The sequence below is a fragment of the Suncus etruscus genome, chromosome 8, assembly GCF_024139225.1.
Source record: "Suncus etruscus isolate mSunEtr1 chromosome 8, mSunEtr1.pri.cur, whole genome shotgun sequence".
Taxonomy (NCBI): Eukaryota; Metazoa; Chordata; class Mammalia; order Eulipotyphla; family Soricidae; genus Suncus; species Suncus etruscus.
In genome coordinates this window covers 101,296,531-101,312,100 of record NC_064855.1, presented here as the reverse complement: position 1 = coordinate 101,312,100, position 15,570 = coordinate 101,296,531, and the positions used below count along the sequence as shown (strand labels likewise).

The window sequence follows — 15,570 nt, the reverse complement described above, 5'->3', positions numbered from 1 at the left end:
TTGTCTGATTTACACTGAAAAATAAAGATGAACTATAAATCTTAGGATTTGCTTCCAATTAAATAAGGAAAAAAACACTTCACAATTTTAAGTTATATTTTTCTCTGAAAGGAACTTTCCAATTAACATTCCTATTCAATTATAAATTTCAGAAAACTTGAACTGTCACAGCATTAGTTCCATTGTATTCAAGATTTGGCATGACCTATATCTTTGAAAACATATGTAAGTATAGGAATTGAAGAATTAGTTATCTTCTTTTTATTTTTGAGAGAAAATGCTGCAAAGATTTTAAATTTTATGGTGACCTATACATTATAATCTTTCAAATACATATTAAATATAATGATAGTACAGGCTATTTAAATGTGTTACCAATAGCATTGTGCATTTAACTATACATTATAGTTATTTTAATTAGAGTGTACATTTTTAAATATATTGTTTTAATTATTGGGCTAAAATTAGCAATACTCAGGGCTTGCAGCTGGCCTTTTGCTCAAGGATCACTCTTTGTTTTGTTTTGTTTTTTGCTTTTTATATTTTTGGCCAAACCCAGAAGTACTCAGGGGTTACTCCAGGTTCTGCTCTTAGAAATCATGCCTCAAAGTCTCAGGGGACCATATGTGATGCCAGGAATCGAACCCAGGTCCATTCCATGTCAGCCACGTGCAAGGAAACGTCCTATCACAGTGCTATTTCTCTTGCCCCAAAGATCTCTCTTGATGGTACTAGGAATCAAACTTGCTTCTTCTACCTACAATGCCAGCACACTACTTGCTATAAGTTTTCCTTAATCTTTGTTTAGTGAAGAGATTTTATAATTATTGTCTTAATGTGGATATGAATTAAATATAATAATTAAAGCAAATATATAATAGACCATAATATGATTTGATATAATTGTCTTTGAAAATATAACTTAGAAAACCACTTGTTTTCAGAGCATCTCAATAAGTTGATAAATTTATCCCCCAAAAAACACTTGTCGGCCACCCTCAGCTGTGCTCAATAGGTACTCCTTGCTTTGATCTCTAGGCCTACACCTGCTAGAGTTCAAAGGACTCTGTGGTGTGCCAGGGATCAAATTCAGGCAAGCTGCATATCCACAGTGAGCAACTTGCCGGCTGTCCTATCTCTACTACCCAAGTAAAATTTCTATTCTAGTAATAATTACAGGGAAGTTGTATGCAGGAAGGCTATCAAGCTCTGATAGTGTATTTTGCTCAAACACCACCCAGTGTTTCCGGTGTCATACAAGCTGTGCTGCCCCATATCTTCAACCATCATGTGATATTCTACTTGTACTATCTTTCCATTAGATGAGCAGTCCACAAACGGTATACAAGAACCCTTAAAACTTTGTTGTAATTGACCAACACAAGCAAAAAATTAAAAAAAAAATGCACACTCCCTGTATACTATATACAGTATATACTGAATAGTTATAATCAACCACTGTGTAATCAAAATCCCAGAGTTTTCTAAAAGTGGTTTATAAGAACTGAAATTGGTTGATTGATTTAAATATAGAAAACTTATTTTATAATATATATAAAAGTTATTAAGTTAAGTAAAAAGAAATCTACCTTAAAACTTACATTTTCTAATGTGACAGAGAAGATGGATGTTGGGTATTTTCCCTAGTCCTTGAACTAAATGCTATTAAATACCCTGGGCATTATACATGAAACAAACATAAGAAGACTGAAAATTGCAATGAGAAAATAGGACCATTTAGGGACTCTGATGAACAAACGAATGACAGATAATATAATAGCTTTACTTTTTCTTATACATGTTACTCAGTGCGGCAAGGTTATATAATTTTTGTATAGCTTTTGTCTAATTTTTGAATTACTGTTGCTTCCTACATTTAAAAATTAAAGAAACCAAGAATAGAATATGTCAGTTGTTATTCACAATAAAAGCCCTGGGAAAAAAACGTATTTCTCTATCTAAAGAGATTACTAAAAGAACAACTTTGCCAACAGCCCTTTTAATTTTTTTTTAAGAAAGCAACGCTCTTTGACAGCTAAAAACTACAGTATGAGCAAAACAAAAATAGAAGAAGCTAGCCACCACCAATAAAGATAATTAATTATAATGCTTAACTAAATAAATAAATAAATAGACATACAAAACTAATATCTGGGAAAGTGGACTGGGATTCAATAGCAGACCAGCAACATGAAATCAGAGAGATGGGAGAATCAGCAAACTTTTATGTGAAGTTTTCACACCTCTTTAAAATCTGTTACTATAAAGCAAGGAAGAAGAAAGTGTGAAACTGTGCCCTTAAAACACATGGTGTGTAAACTGTTACCTCAATTAAAAAATAAGAAAGAAAGCAAATAACAGAGCCAACCCAATTGGAAAGACTTGAAAGACATATCTGAAAAAGTATTCGATAGCATTTTCAGTCTTAGACTGTGATGGCTAATAAAAGATATACCATTTGTTTCTTGAAACTCTGCACTATAGCTTTCTGTTCTATTTGAGATAGCTTTATGCTCTTGTATGAATATCTCAGGCTAATTATTCCAAATATCAATTTTGCAGGGACCACTTTGAAGGACCCTATCTGCAAATTTAAAGTTTATTATAAATAGGTATTTCTGACCATACTTTTCAGAATACACTTGCTTCCTAATATTATCATACCTAAAATATTTAAGTGTGTATATATTCACATGTTTGTTTGTTTTTTGTATGGACACCTATAATAGATACTGGGAAAACTGCTTGGGACATAAAACAATCCAAAAGCACAAGGGTCTTTGAGAAAAGAGACCAACCTATAGAGTTTACAAATCTATGTAGAACCCACGACCAGAGCCTGGTTACATCTCCTGGGAGAGGCTCAACTTCTGAAACAGGCTGTGCTAATAATAACAAATGGAGACAATTCCCCTTGGGCAATCATCCTAGCAGCAAACTGATGGGGGTAGTTTAGAAAAACTTTTATTTCAGCTAACTGGGCAAAGGGCAAGGGCACATTAACCCACACCTCTCATGGAGTATGCACTTTTTTACGTTAGGACCTCATTTGCCCACATCTCTCTGAGATGTGCACATTCTTATTTTAGTGTCTATGTCCCCATTTTAAGAAAATGATTCAAATAGCTGCTTGAAAAGTGCAATTTGCATTTTTCCATTCTGGAAAAGACTTCCTCTTGAGCATCTAACATTCTCTCTTCCTGCCCTTTTATTTCCCAAAGGAAACTTGTCCCTTTTTCCCACTATTTTTCTCTTCTTGAAATTCTTTTCTTGAAGACATAAGTTGGGCTCGGAAAAGCCTGGCTAAAATTGAAGACTCATTTTACTTGCAAAAGAAATCCCTCACTTCGGTTTGTTTCACTACTCCTTAAGAAATCAAAAAGCAGTCATCATTTCCGCTTTAATCATTCATTAAAAGTAGGGAACCCACGGACAGTTTGGAAACTAGCTGGTGGCATTGGTGAGAGGCAAAGCTTTACCGATGGTGCAGACACTCATAACAGATTTGTTTTAAGTCTAAATTTCCTCTTATTTCCCAAGTTGACAGAAGTGCACAGATAGGAAAGCAGTTGTGAGTCCTCTTCTCAGGCTAACTTTCCTCTCCTCTCTGACTTTGCATGAGTCACAGAGAACCCTATATTCTATTCAGATGAGAAGCCCCTCTCACACCAAAACTTTTCTGCCTTCTAGGCATAGATACATCAAGCCTATCTGAAAGTGGCTTCTATTTCCTAAAATTCAGCCCAAATAATTTTTACTCTTTGTCAGAATTATTCAGCTTTCTTCAAATTTATTTACAATCTATGTAGCATATAGGTTTTTGGACCACACTTGGTTACACTCAGGGGTCACTCCTGGCTCTGAGCTCAGAAATCGCTCCTGGCTCGGAGGACCATATGGAACTCCAAGAGATCAAACAGCAGGTCCGTCCTAGGTCAGCCACGTGCAAGACAAATGCCCTACCACTGCGCCACTATTCTGGCTTCACTTATTTATATTTTTTAACTAAAAATCATGATTTTAGATTTTCCTATTCAATGCTCCTCCAACAGCATTAACATATCTTCTAGTTAAAAGAAATGTGTCAAGTAATTTCCTGGTGCACAAATAAATGAATTACGATATTAAGGTTTGCATCATATATTTTAATACCTTCTGCCTGCTAAGCCTAGGATGAACCCAGGTATACTCGATGGATTATTGATGTTACTTATTATGCGCAAGAATCAAAATTTTAGCAGAAGGCAATCATTAATAGAGCAGAGGAAGTTGTGATATAAGGCAATGAGCTGTACAGAATTTTTGTGAGGTAGGAAGAGTCTAAAAGCAAAATTAAGTGTTTGTGTTTATATCCTTGAAAACCATAAATATTGGGGCCAGAGAGATAGCATGAAGGTAAAGCGATTGCCTTTCATGCAGAAGGACAGTGTTTCGAATCCTGGCATCCCATATGGTCCCCTGTGCCTGCCAGAGGCGATTTCTGAGCATGGAGCCAGGAGTAACCCCTGAGCGCTGCCGGGTGTGACCGAAAAACAAAACAAAAAACAAAACAAAAAAAACAAAACAAAAAAAAAACAAACAAAAAACAAAACCGTAAATATCATATACTAGCTTGGATGTATAGTTTTTAAAAGAAGGAGATACTAGAGGGTGCTTGTCTTGCAGGTTACCTATACCACTTTCATCCCTCAGACATTTGGTAACCCTCATTATTTTTATGAATAGTCCCTAATCACACAGAGAGTAGTCCTTGAGCAAGTTTAGTTGTGGACACAAAACAAACAAACAACAACAACAACTAAACCAATAAAATTTAATAAAGTTGGAGAGATATTCTTTGCATGGGAATGTCTTTCTTAGGAGCTCAATACAGTATGATCCCTCAAGCACAGCCTAGAATGACTTCGGAGCATATCACAAGGACCATCACATGTGTTTCAAATTCCACCCCACAAATAATTATAAAGCAAAACATGTTTATGAGACTACTCAGATGAATCCCTGTCTGCTTTCAATTAATAAAACAATATTATATTAATCAAATTTTATGTTATTCTTTCATTAAGTCAACTTGCTATCTAGAACATAGGGCAAAGTACACAGTTTTCTTTATTAGTATCAAATTGTCATAAATGTTCCACAACAGTAGAGCACTTCCTATCTGTTTAATCTCTGGCACTAAAAAGTAAGCAAATCAAAAAAGATTAGAGTGGTCTAACTTTGTGGCCTTCAAATTTTCCTAGATAATATTTCTTGTATATGCATTGCAATAGGTGAAAAAATAAAATAATTGAATAATCTAATTTTTATTAAAGGCAACGAAGCAACTTAATCAGAATGAGCCTGTTTTCAAAATATGTACAGTTATTAATAAATGTATTCTTTTATTAAGGACCCAGAAATAATACATTTTCCCTTGTTTTAAAAACCACAAAAGCAAGAAAATACATTAAACTGCAACAGTTCAAGTTTGTTTTCATGAACAAATACCCTGATCTTTTTTCATTTATCTTTCTAACATGTGAATTTTACTTTCCTATAAAATGATGTTGAATACTTCATATTTTAACTAGTATCTAGGCAACAGGTAAAACTATTCAGGGGACATAAAAGTCTAAGAAATAATTATAGAACAGGGACAGGGGGCTCTCATGCACACAACTGCCACATGTTTCATCCTCAGTATCACACATGATAATAAAGCACAAATAAAGCATGAAGCCAAGAGAAAGTCCTGATCACTGCTAGTAGTGCCCAATAAATCAAATCACATACAAAAAAGTTAAAAGTCTGAATATAAAAATGTTCTTAAATTTCACAGGACAGCGATGACTGCTGTTCAATACTTAGAACTTTGTCCCTTCTCCCAGTTAACTAACTTAATAAACTTAAATTATGTTTCTGGAAAATATGTTAGTTTTATCTGGAGTAGCAGAAGGAAATAAAAAGGAGTTACTAAAATAGCTATTAGTGGTTTGACTGTGTTAGCATGAAAGTGTAGCCTGAACAAGAGGGAAAAGACTAGCAGACTGAAATTAGATAAATAAGCAGTTTTATTTCTTTATTAACTCTAGAAAGAAAATTATCATCCCCCAAATAGTTGGGTATTTTTACAGCTAAAAGGAAAGGTTTCATTAAAAACAAAATAAAAAGAACATATGTTATATGTATTGGGAGTTAGAAAGCATCTGCTGTGTACGGATGAATTCTGTAGCTCAGTCCCAGAGATGGTCTGTGCTCTCCAAGCACCACACAGAAAAGTTATCGCCCTTAGTCTCCAAAGTAGCCCCTATGAATAAATAAATTAGATTTAAACCCAATTAAAATTTAATTTAAAGGGTTTGAAACAAGTAGCAAAAGCATTATTTATAATTTTATGTATATAGTATATTTTAAATAAGTAAAAACTTGTGTAACAAAATCACTGGATTTTGTGCATTTTTAAATGTTTAATATAAAGTGGCTTTTGAACAGCAAAATCACATTGAAAATGTACTGACTTTGTTATTATCGTCCAATCTTTTAATAGTAAAACTCATTATTTCTTCAGAATTTACACTTGCTAGAGTAGGAGGCATTCACCATAAATAAAAACGAGTAAATCTATATGCTGAAGTCTGGAAAAGAGAATAATCATACCTTTGGTGTAGTTATGTAACAATAGAAGTTGAACTGTACATTGCTATTCTTTGGTAGTTGTTCTTATCCGATATATGGGTCTATAAAGAATTGGTTTCATCGAATAGTAATGTAAATATATGTAATATTTAAATTTTTTAGTCTTTAAAGTGCATTAGAGTATGATATAGACCTAGTCAATCTATTACATGAATATATCATATCTGATATAAAATATTCTGAAAAGAATTAATTTTAGAAAAAGGTGAAATGTAAAATAGTGATTTTTTTTAGATTGGAAATCTATTTTAAGGTCAACTACTTTTCTGATAAGATTTCTCTTTATTGCTTTTTTGATATGTAAGTTTTTAATTTACATAATGTTTTATTCAATTCAATACATAATTTTTCACTTATAGAAAATCTAGTTCAAAAATGTTAGTGTCATACTTGCTCTATCTCATAACTTGTTTTATCAGATTATATTTGGAATCTGAACTTAATGTAAATGCTGTCAATGAGATATTTACTTTAACAAAAGAATGAATGACATTTCAGAACTTTATGGCTTCAGATTTACATGGAATGATTTTTTTCTTTCCAAATAATTGCTCTCTATGTTTCGTAAGAAACTTTTTCTCACAATGAACATAAAATTACCTTCCTACATGCTCACAAGAAAATCTGCATTCAGATTAAAATACAGAAAAGTATAAGTTATTGCTGTATGTTTTTTATAATTTTTATATTTTCTGCATCCCTGTCTTCTTGACAAAATCAGATCTAGTTAATTTAATGTCTATTGATTTTTTTAAATATATAATGCATATTATTAGTACACTCATTTTAATTATTTTTTATTATTGAAGATATAGTTAAGGTTTTCAGATTTAAGTAAAATAGAATGCTAGTTAGAAGAACATAAATGATGCATATTTTTTCATAAATATATTGCACATGCATGATGATCATGACAATTATTTATGGGATGCCTATATGTTTTTGTTTCCCTGCAACCATATTATTGCTTATATGTGAATTTGAGATCTCCACATTATTAGATTGTATTTGTTTTTATCAATAATCTAGAGTTTGGGGGTCCTGGCTATCTCACAGTGAGCTGGGAATTAGAATAAGAAGAGAAATCGGAATAAAGGCGAATATATTATCATAAAGTGGTCACCATTTATGAATGGAAACTAGCATTGAGGATGTTATAACATAGTATATAGTGATGTTATTATTTAAGGTATACAGGTGAAACTAAATATGTTGTAAAGAGGCCAGAGAGATAGCACGGAGGTAGGGAGTTTGCCTTGCTTCCAGAAAAACAGTGGTTCGAATCCCGGCATCCCATATGATCCCCTGAGCCTGCCAGGAGCGATTTCTGAGCATAGAGCCAGGAGTAACCCCTGAGCACTGCCACGTGTGACCCAAAAACAAACAAACAAAAAAAATTAAATATGTTGTAAGAAAAGCACTTTTTAAAATTTAATTTACTTTATTTAAACTATGTTTTAGTTGACATATATGAACATAATATATGTTTTGAATTAAGTGAAAATAAAATTATTTAAAAAGAAGAAAGAAAATAAAGAAAAAGAATAATAATGAAGGGAAAAATACAGCAGCAAATAAGTTTTGAAAATTATTGCATCTATAATGAACTCTTTAAGTCATGTCACAAGGTTTAATAAGGCCTTGTAATAGTTGGCCATTCTGTTACTTCATTTGTTTCTGAACATTAGGTGGTTTCAGATATACATTGGTGTCTAAATTGTTTTGTTCCTATGGGTATGCTAGTAGTAAATAAAAATGGATTTGTGCAGAATTAAAAGCACTATTTCTTTATGGGATATGTTATAACTTTTATGGAGTATATTATCTGCTATAGGGCTTCAGAAGCAAAAGATGGGGTGTAAGGGGAGGTGCCTCCATTCACTCATTTAAAAAAAAAAGGCCTGGTGATACCAGAGCAAATACCAGCAACCTGGAGTTTTGGCAAGTTTTGATGTCTCTGTAGAGAGCTTTAGAAGTGTGGTAAAGTAGGGCCATTGGCAAAGCTGCTTTTGTGGGTGATGGATACAGCAGGCTTGACATTGGTAGGGCAGGGACTTATTTTTTAAAAAGGAACCATTACTTTTTTTTGTTTAAATATCAGTACATTCAAATAGTGTGTTAGTATGCAATGCTCAGTAGAGAAATGGAAAAAGAATATTAAAAATAACTCCACTTTCAATATTTTATACTGCATAAGGGAGGTCTACCTAAAGTCTGCATAAGAAGTCTATCCTTGCTTATGTATTTTCATGTATTAAATTTGGTGTTTTTATTTCACAAAAATTCTCTTTTAATGAACATTCCCAAACAATTGCTCATTCATTTTTTACCATCAGCTCAATTGCTTTAATTATAAATTAATTTATTATTACTTTCATGCTGTAAATATGCATTAATAAAAAATAAAAATTATATAAATTGGGGCCAGAGCAATGGCACAGTGTTAGCGTGTTTGCCTTGCATGTGGCTGATACAAGACAGATCTCGGTTTGATCCCCCAGTGTCCCATATGGTCCCCCAAGCCAGGAGCAATTTCTGAATGCATAGCCAGCAGTAACCCCTGAGCATCACCAGATGGGGCTCAAAAATTAAAAAAAAAATTGTATAAATTACCTTATTACTCACTTTTTATAAATGGTAATATTTAGCGTTGGTAGATAACATTCCTATAAAATTCCATAACTATTACTTTTCTACAATAGTACATAAAACTTTTTTATTTATCTCAGTTAAATTCTTTAAAATATATAATCTTAATTTCTATTATTTTAACATAAATTTGTTAAAATTTCTTTATAAAATTATCAGAGTAAAACACAACATAGGATTAAAAAACATAAAAAGTTACTTTCTCTGTCTTTTGCAACATTTATTCATAAATAATTTTCTAACTACTTAATCTAATTTAGTTCTTGAGAGCAATCTTGTGTGGCAGCAAACATCATTGTCTTTATTTGGGAAGGAGACCATTTGAATCAGTAATTATAGAGGATTTCTCAGTATTCATATACTGGCTAACATTATAATCTAAGTTTTCAGTATCTGTTTTTAAAGCCTTACTCTCATGCTTCTTGGTTAGCTCCAGAAAGTACTTTTTTTTTTTTTACAATCTTGGTGATACATGGGAAATATACACATATAAGTTGTCTTATTATAACAATGCACATAAATTAACTTGACAAAGAATAACAAATGAAAAGAAAAAATGCATGGTACTTATATTTCACCTGACATCATAAAGATAAAGTAGAGTAGAAAAGTGGCAGAACAAGTGAGTTAATTCCTTCCCAAGATACGTAATTTCACAACCCAGAACAAATAAGATCTGTGAATTGACCAATCCCCATAGACAAAGCTCTCCCAGACATTTCATAATGTCATCTGTAGAATTTTCTAGGTAGAACAAAACAATCTATGTTAAAGCAATTACTTCTGCTTTCCTAAATTACTGAGTCTGCATGATTTTGAAGAAAACAGCAATAGGGATCTTCCTTAATCTAATGCCAGAAAATATGAATTTTGGGATAAAATTGAAAAATAAAATTATATGGTTTTCCTTGAAGATAGTAACAATTTGAGATTGCAAACAAAACAAAATATAAGTTTTATTTATTTATTTATTTATAAGTTTTATTTTAAAACTTTCTCTCACTATGTCTTAAGTATGCTGATCATATCAATGCCTAGAATGTTCCCATTGTAAAAATGTATTATTTTGAAGACACCTTCTACCATGCATTTCATGTTACATAAATCATGATAGATTAATTAAATCTCTAATTAAATTTTTCTGTCAAAAACTGCCCCAATTGTTTTAGACAATGGGGTCTTCCACAACAATATGCTTAAGTTTTTTTGACTGGAACTACATGCAGTAATATCCCTTGACTATTCTAACAGTGATTCTGTGCTTCTTTTCACAGTGCTCAGGAAAGCAGAAAGTCCCAGGGGTTCAAACCATGCTCTGACACATAATGCATTGCTCCAGTCATTTGAGCCATCTCTATAGTCTCCCAGTATGCATGTTTGCCTATTCAAATTTTCTGGTCAGAATTTGCTCAACAAAAATTAACACTTTTTTGGTGAAGATTATATCTTCATTCAATGTCTTAGCCTCAGTCTAAATGTTTGCCTTGCTTTTATATATCCATGAGTTAAATCACAGTTTTTACCTTCTGATCATTGACATGTTTGTTTACAATGGCACCATCCTGATTTTGAAATAAAATTCTTAATGTCATCCCTTATTCATACTTTATTCTGTGTGTGCCATAAATACTGACTGAACAGACTGAGCACTAAGGAGTCTCTGAAATTTTGTGAAGCAATTCACATACTGTTCAGATGTAATAAATGGATTTCACACAGACACATGTTTATAGGTCAAAATTTTTCAACACAAAGTACAAGGGTTGGTTCTAGGTTCTGGAAAATAATCCAACTGAAACAAGAAAGCTTTTCACTTTTTAGCTAGAATATATAACAGTGTCGTCTCAGGATAGAAAAGATAGCTGATTCTATTTGAAATTACAAGAGTTTGTGGTAACTTAAAAATGAGCAAACTATGAGGCCTGAGTGATAGTGCAGCTATAGGACACTTGCCTTTCACACCAGCTGACACAGGACTGATCTGGGTTCGATTCCCGGCATCCCATATGGTCTCCCAAGCCAGAGTGATTTCTGAGCACATAGTCAGGAGTAGTCCCTGAGCTTCACAGGGTTTGGCCCAAAAAACAAAATCAAAAAAAAAAAAAAAAAGCCCATCCTTGATTGTCTAGGTAAAGTACATCTAATGTGGGATTGAACAGAAAATAAAATGTCTGAGAAAAACAAATACACAAAGACAAAGCAACTCTCTTAACCTTTCTGTCATCAGCTCCAATCAAGTGATAAAGTTATATAATCTATAATCATATAACCAGATAATCAAATAACCAGACAAGCAAAACTTGCAAAGTAGTGAAGAGTTCACAAAGAAAAGCCAACTACCTGACACAGAGGTTGGGAAGGCATTTGATTATAAACCTAAAATATAATTGCTTTTGTAATTTCAGTCTAAACAACTATTTTAAGAACTAAACAATGTGATATATAACTCAAATTAAAAGGCAACATTATGATCATTTTGATAGCTTCAAAAATATTCTGCATATTAAAATATGTTAGGTACTTTGGTGATTCTGCTTTTAATATCTTAACCCTAATGTCAGGACTTTGTGGATGACAGCTGTAACAATCAAATTTAAGTATGCTAAATGTTTCCATTTGAAATTTTAATGGGCTAAGTAATTATTATAAAATATGTTGATTTCTCATTGTAAGAGAAAATTACAATGCAACACACACAGCAAGCTTCTAGCTGAGTGAAAATAGCTTTTATAGAGTCAGTTTATGGCATACCATAAGTAATTGTCTGGGCAACCAATTATATTTTTATTGAGGACACATATGGTAAAAACAACTGAAAAGTTGATGTAAAATGTTTACATTGTTTGCACTTTTAAAAGGTGTGTAGTATATTTAAAAACCAGTACATCACTTCACTTTATTGATACCGTGAGTTCCAAATGAGGCCATTTTAACATTCAGGTGTGAAACAAAATAATTACATGAACTACTCAGTCCCAAATGTGAATGTTATCATTTTTCTTTAAACTGTTATTATTATTCTCCCAAATATACACAGCTGAAATACAAAAACATATTGAAATCCCAGAAATCGCTCAGATATGAAAAAATCCATTAGGTTAACGTCACAATGTAAAGCTTACAAGTCAGAGGAAGATTCAAGACTTCCGGTCCTCATTTCAAGGTGCTTTAGTATTAAAACAGAAAACAAAATATCTTAAAAGATCAGGCTTGAAAAATGACAGGGTACACCAAACCAGGGTGAGAACTTGAAGAGCTGGCTGGTCTTGGACAGTGACTGATCTGAGCATTCCTGTAGCTTGTTCATTGTCAACACATTCATCTGCAGCAGTCTTGTGCCCACAAGCCTGTTATATGACCTTTAGCACTGATTGTGTCCTCCAACTAAATCTAGCTTCTGTGTAGACAATGACTATATTTGTCTGTGTAACCACGTTTATTAACTATGTCTAAAGTTTAAGACACTGTAGAATGTGAAATGGGGTATGTGTATGTCTCTGTGTGTGTGAGAGAGAAAGAGAGCACGCATTAACATTTGTAGGACTCTAATTAGGAATACCCTCTTAAGCGTTGATTAATTGACATCCTGACATTTGAAAGCCCTTAACCAGTAATTTAGAGTTAGAACTTGCATATAGGCTCATTATGCATTACTAAGTAAATATGTAACAGATGGCTCATAATTAAGATGATAAACATAAAAATTGTTTTATTTGTTGCAACTAAGTTATATTCACTATTTATAGATCTTTGGGAGCATTGATTGGTACTTTTTGTATAATCTTTACACTCACTGCTATAAGTGTATCTTTTCATCTACTTACAATGAGCTAAAGGTTTCTGGGTATTTGGATGTGTGCCGAAGGAAAAAGGTACCAATGCTATGGATTAAATTGCATTACTAAGTCTGTACATGCTTGCTAATAAATATTTGCATGTTTATTGGAATCTAAGCTTACATTTTTCATGTAATATAGTTCATGGTAATTTGATTCTGAATGAATTTGTTACATCCTCTATTTGTCCTTCGCAGAAACCTCCAATATTTACTAAAGTACCTGAAAAATGATTGAGTGCAGAAATTTTCATATGTCAATTAGCAATAACCACTTTGAAATCCATTACATGTATTTCAGTGAAATAGTTTGTGAGGAAGAAATCTTCAGTCACTTTTTGCATTTCAACTCTGGAAATGTTTACATTCTGCTCCAAAACTAAAAAAATATATTTAAAGGCAAGCGATATAAAAGTATTTGCAGTATTTTTTAGACTTTAACAAGAAATTTGTTAAGTACACAAATAGAATTTTATTATAAAATCATAGTGTCTCTAAAATGTAGGTATATTTTTTGCACAAAATTTTATGTAACATTCATATTAAGGTGTCTCTATAAATTCAAAGTGCATGAATTTTTTTTTTGGTTTTTTTTTTGGGGGGTGGTCACACCCGGCAGTGCTAAGGGGTTATTCCTGGCTCCATGCTCAGAAATTGCTCCTGGCAGGCACGGGGGACCATATGGGACGCCGGGATTCGAACTGATGACCTCCTGCATGAAAGGCAAATGCCTTACCTTCATGCTGTCTCTCCGGCCCCATGAATTTTTCTTACACCTAAACCTATTGGTTTTCTGTTTAATATCTACTATGGGTTCCTATTACAGATCCTTATTGTGTAAAAAACTGCCTAGTTGAAAGACAATATTTTTTCAGTCTTTTACATTTTTTTATCTGCTCATGAAAAAGATTGCTAATAACGATGTGCTGGATATATCTGAGGAAAATTACTTTTCTTATTTAAGCATCACGTATTTTTCTTTATTTTTTTCTATTACTTTATTTATTTAAAAATGAATTGAAAGGATGTCACATTAAAGTGCTATTATGAACATGAGGTGACCATATATATTTCTTCCCACAGGTTGTGTTCTTTACACTGACTGTATAGAAAGAGGTGGTACAGTAAATGCACCCCATATACACCCCAGCACAGGCCCTTTGCCAGGTCTGTATTGTGAATTGGGGGACAAAATAAAAAAATGACCATATATATAAACATTTATATATATATATATATATATATATATACATACATACATACATACATATGTCATCTGCAAGGTATTTTGAAGTATAAAAGGAGGAAATGTATCTGTAACTTATTGCCTTCACTTTGTCTCTGTGCTACTTACCATTGAATTTGTTATAATCTGAGGAGTTTGTATAATGATTCAGTGACCCTCAGGGGTTACTCCTGGCTATGCCCCAGAAATTGCTTCTGGCTTGGGGGACCATTTGGGACTTCGAGGATCAGACATGTGAAAGGCAAGCACCCTAATGCTGTGCTATATTGCTCCAGCCCTAATCACTAGAGAAAATTTTAAAGTAAAAAAAATGTTTCTTGGCTAGTTATTTTTATGGAAAAATATAAGTGTTGCACAAATATTTCAAAAGGAAAATAAGTTTTTTGATTTACTAGTAAATATGGACTCTAGTAATAATTTTACCCAATCATAAATTGCAAGGAATTCAGTCATAGATGGCTACGTACAGTTTTATTTTTGAATTTCTGTTTATTTTGTATGTATACTGCAAATTTTAAGTAATATTGGAGAAGCATATGATGAAATATACAGCTTTCACTAATAATTTGACCATTCACACATAACGCATCTTAATTCAATACCTTTTCTTTACTCTTAAGTCACGAAATAACATATTTAATACAACTTTAAAATAAAATTTCTTTTACAAGAAGCATTTTGGGAAATAAATGGATGCAGTGAAGAGGTGAGGTTTAGGTACATGTTTAAGAAAAAATATTGGTTTCTCTAGAATAAATAAAGTTCAAAGAAACCTTTTGGGAAAAAGTAAGTATGACATTTTTTCATAATTATCTTTTTCTTTTCTCAAATTATTTACGCAAGTAGAAGTTAATAGGGATTTTCTTGAGGAAAATCTTTGAACTTCTGGTAATCCATTCTTGAGTGAATCTTTCCTTTTCCTGCTCCCCTGGTGTTTGTCGTTTTATTATGCTTGACCTATACCTGTCAGAGGTGTTTCAGATGGGCCTTTAATGTCAAAGGCCTCTATGATATAAGGCTGATTTAGGTTTCACAGTTTTCCCAGCATACACAACCAAAGTCCTGTGTCTTTCTGCCCGCAATTAATTTCCATTTATGAAGTTCACCCCCTTAAACTTTCAAGGGGCATATGGAAGAAGGTCTATCTTTGATGACTTCATGC

The 15,570-nt window shown here is 32.8% G+C and overlaps 1 non-coding gene across 1 annotated transcript; it reads left to right on the top strand.

The window, feature by feature from the left end:
* The first annotated feature begins 14,221 nt into the window (after positions 1–14,221).
* On the top strand, positions 14,222–14,356 carry LOC126016652 (small nucleolar RNA SNORA51). The gene has a single exon (XR_007498437.1). It is a non-coding gene; the product is annotated as a small nucleolar RNA SNORA51 (small nucleolar RNA).
* The last annotated feature ends 1,214 nt before the right edge of the window (positions 14,357–15,570 follow it).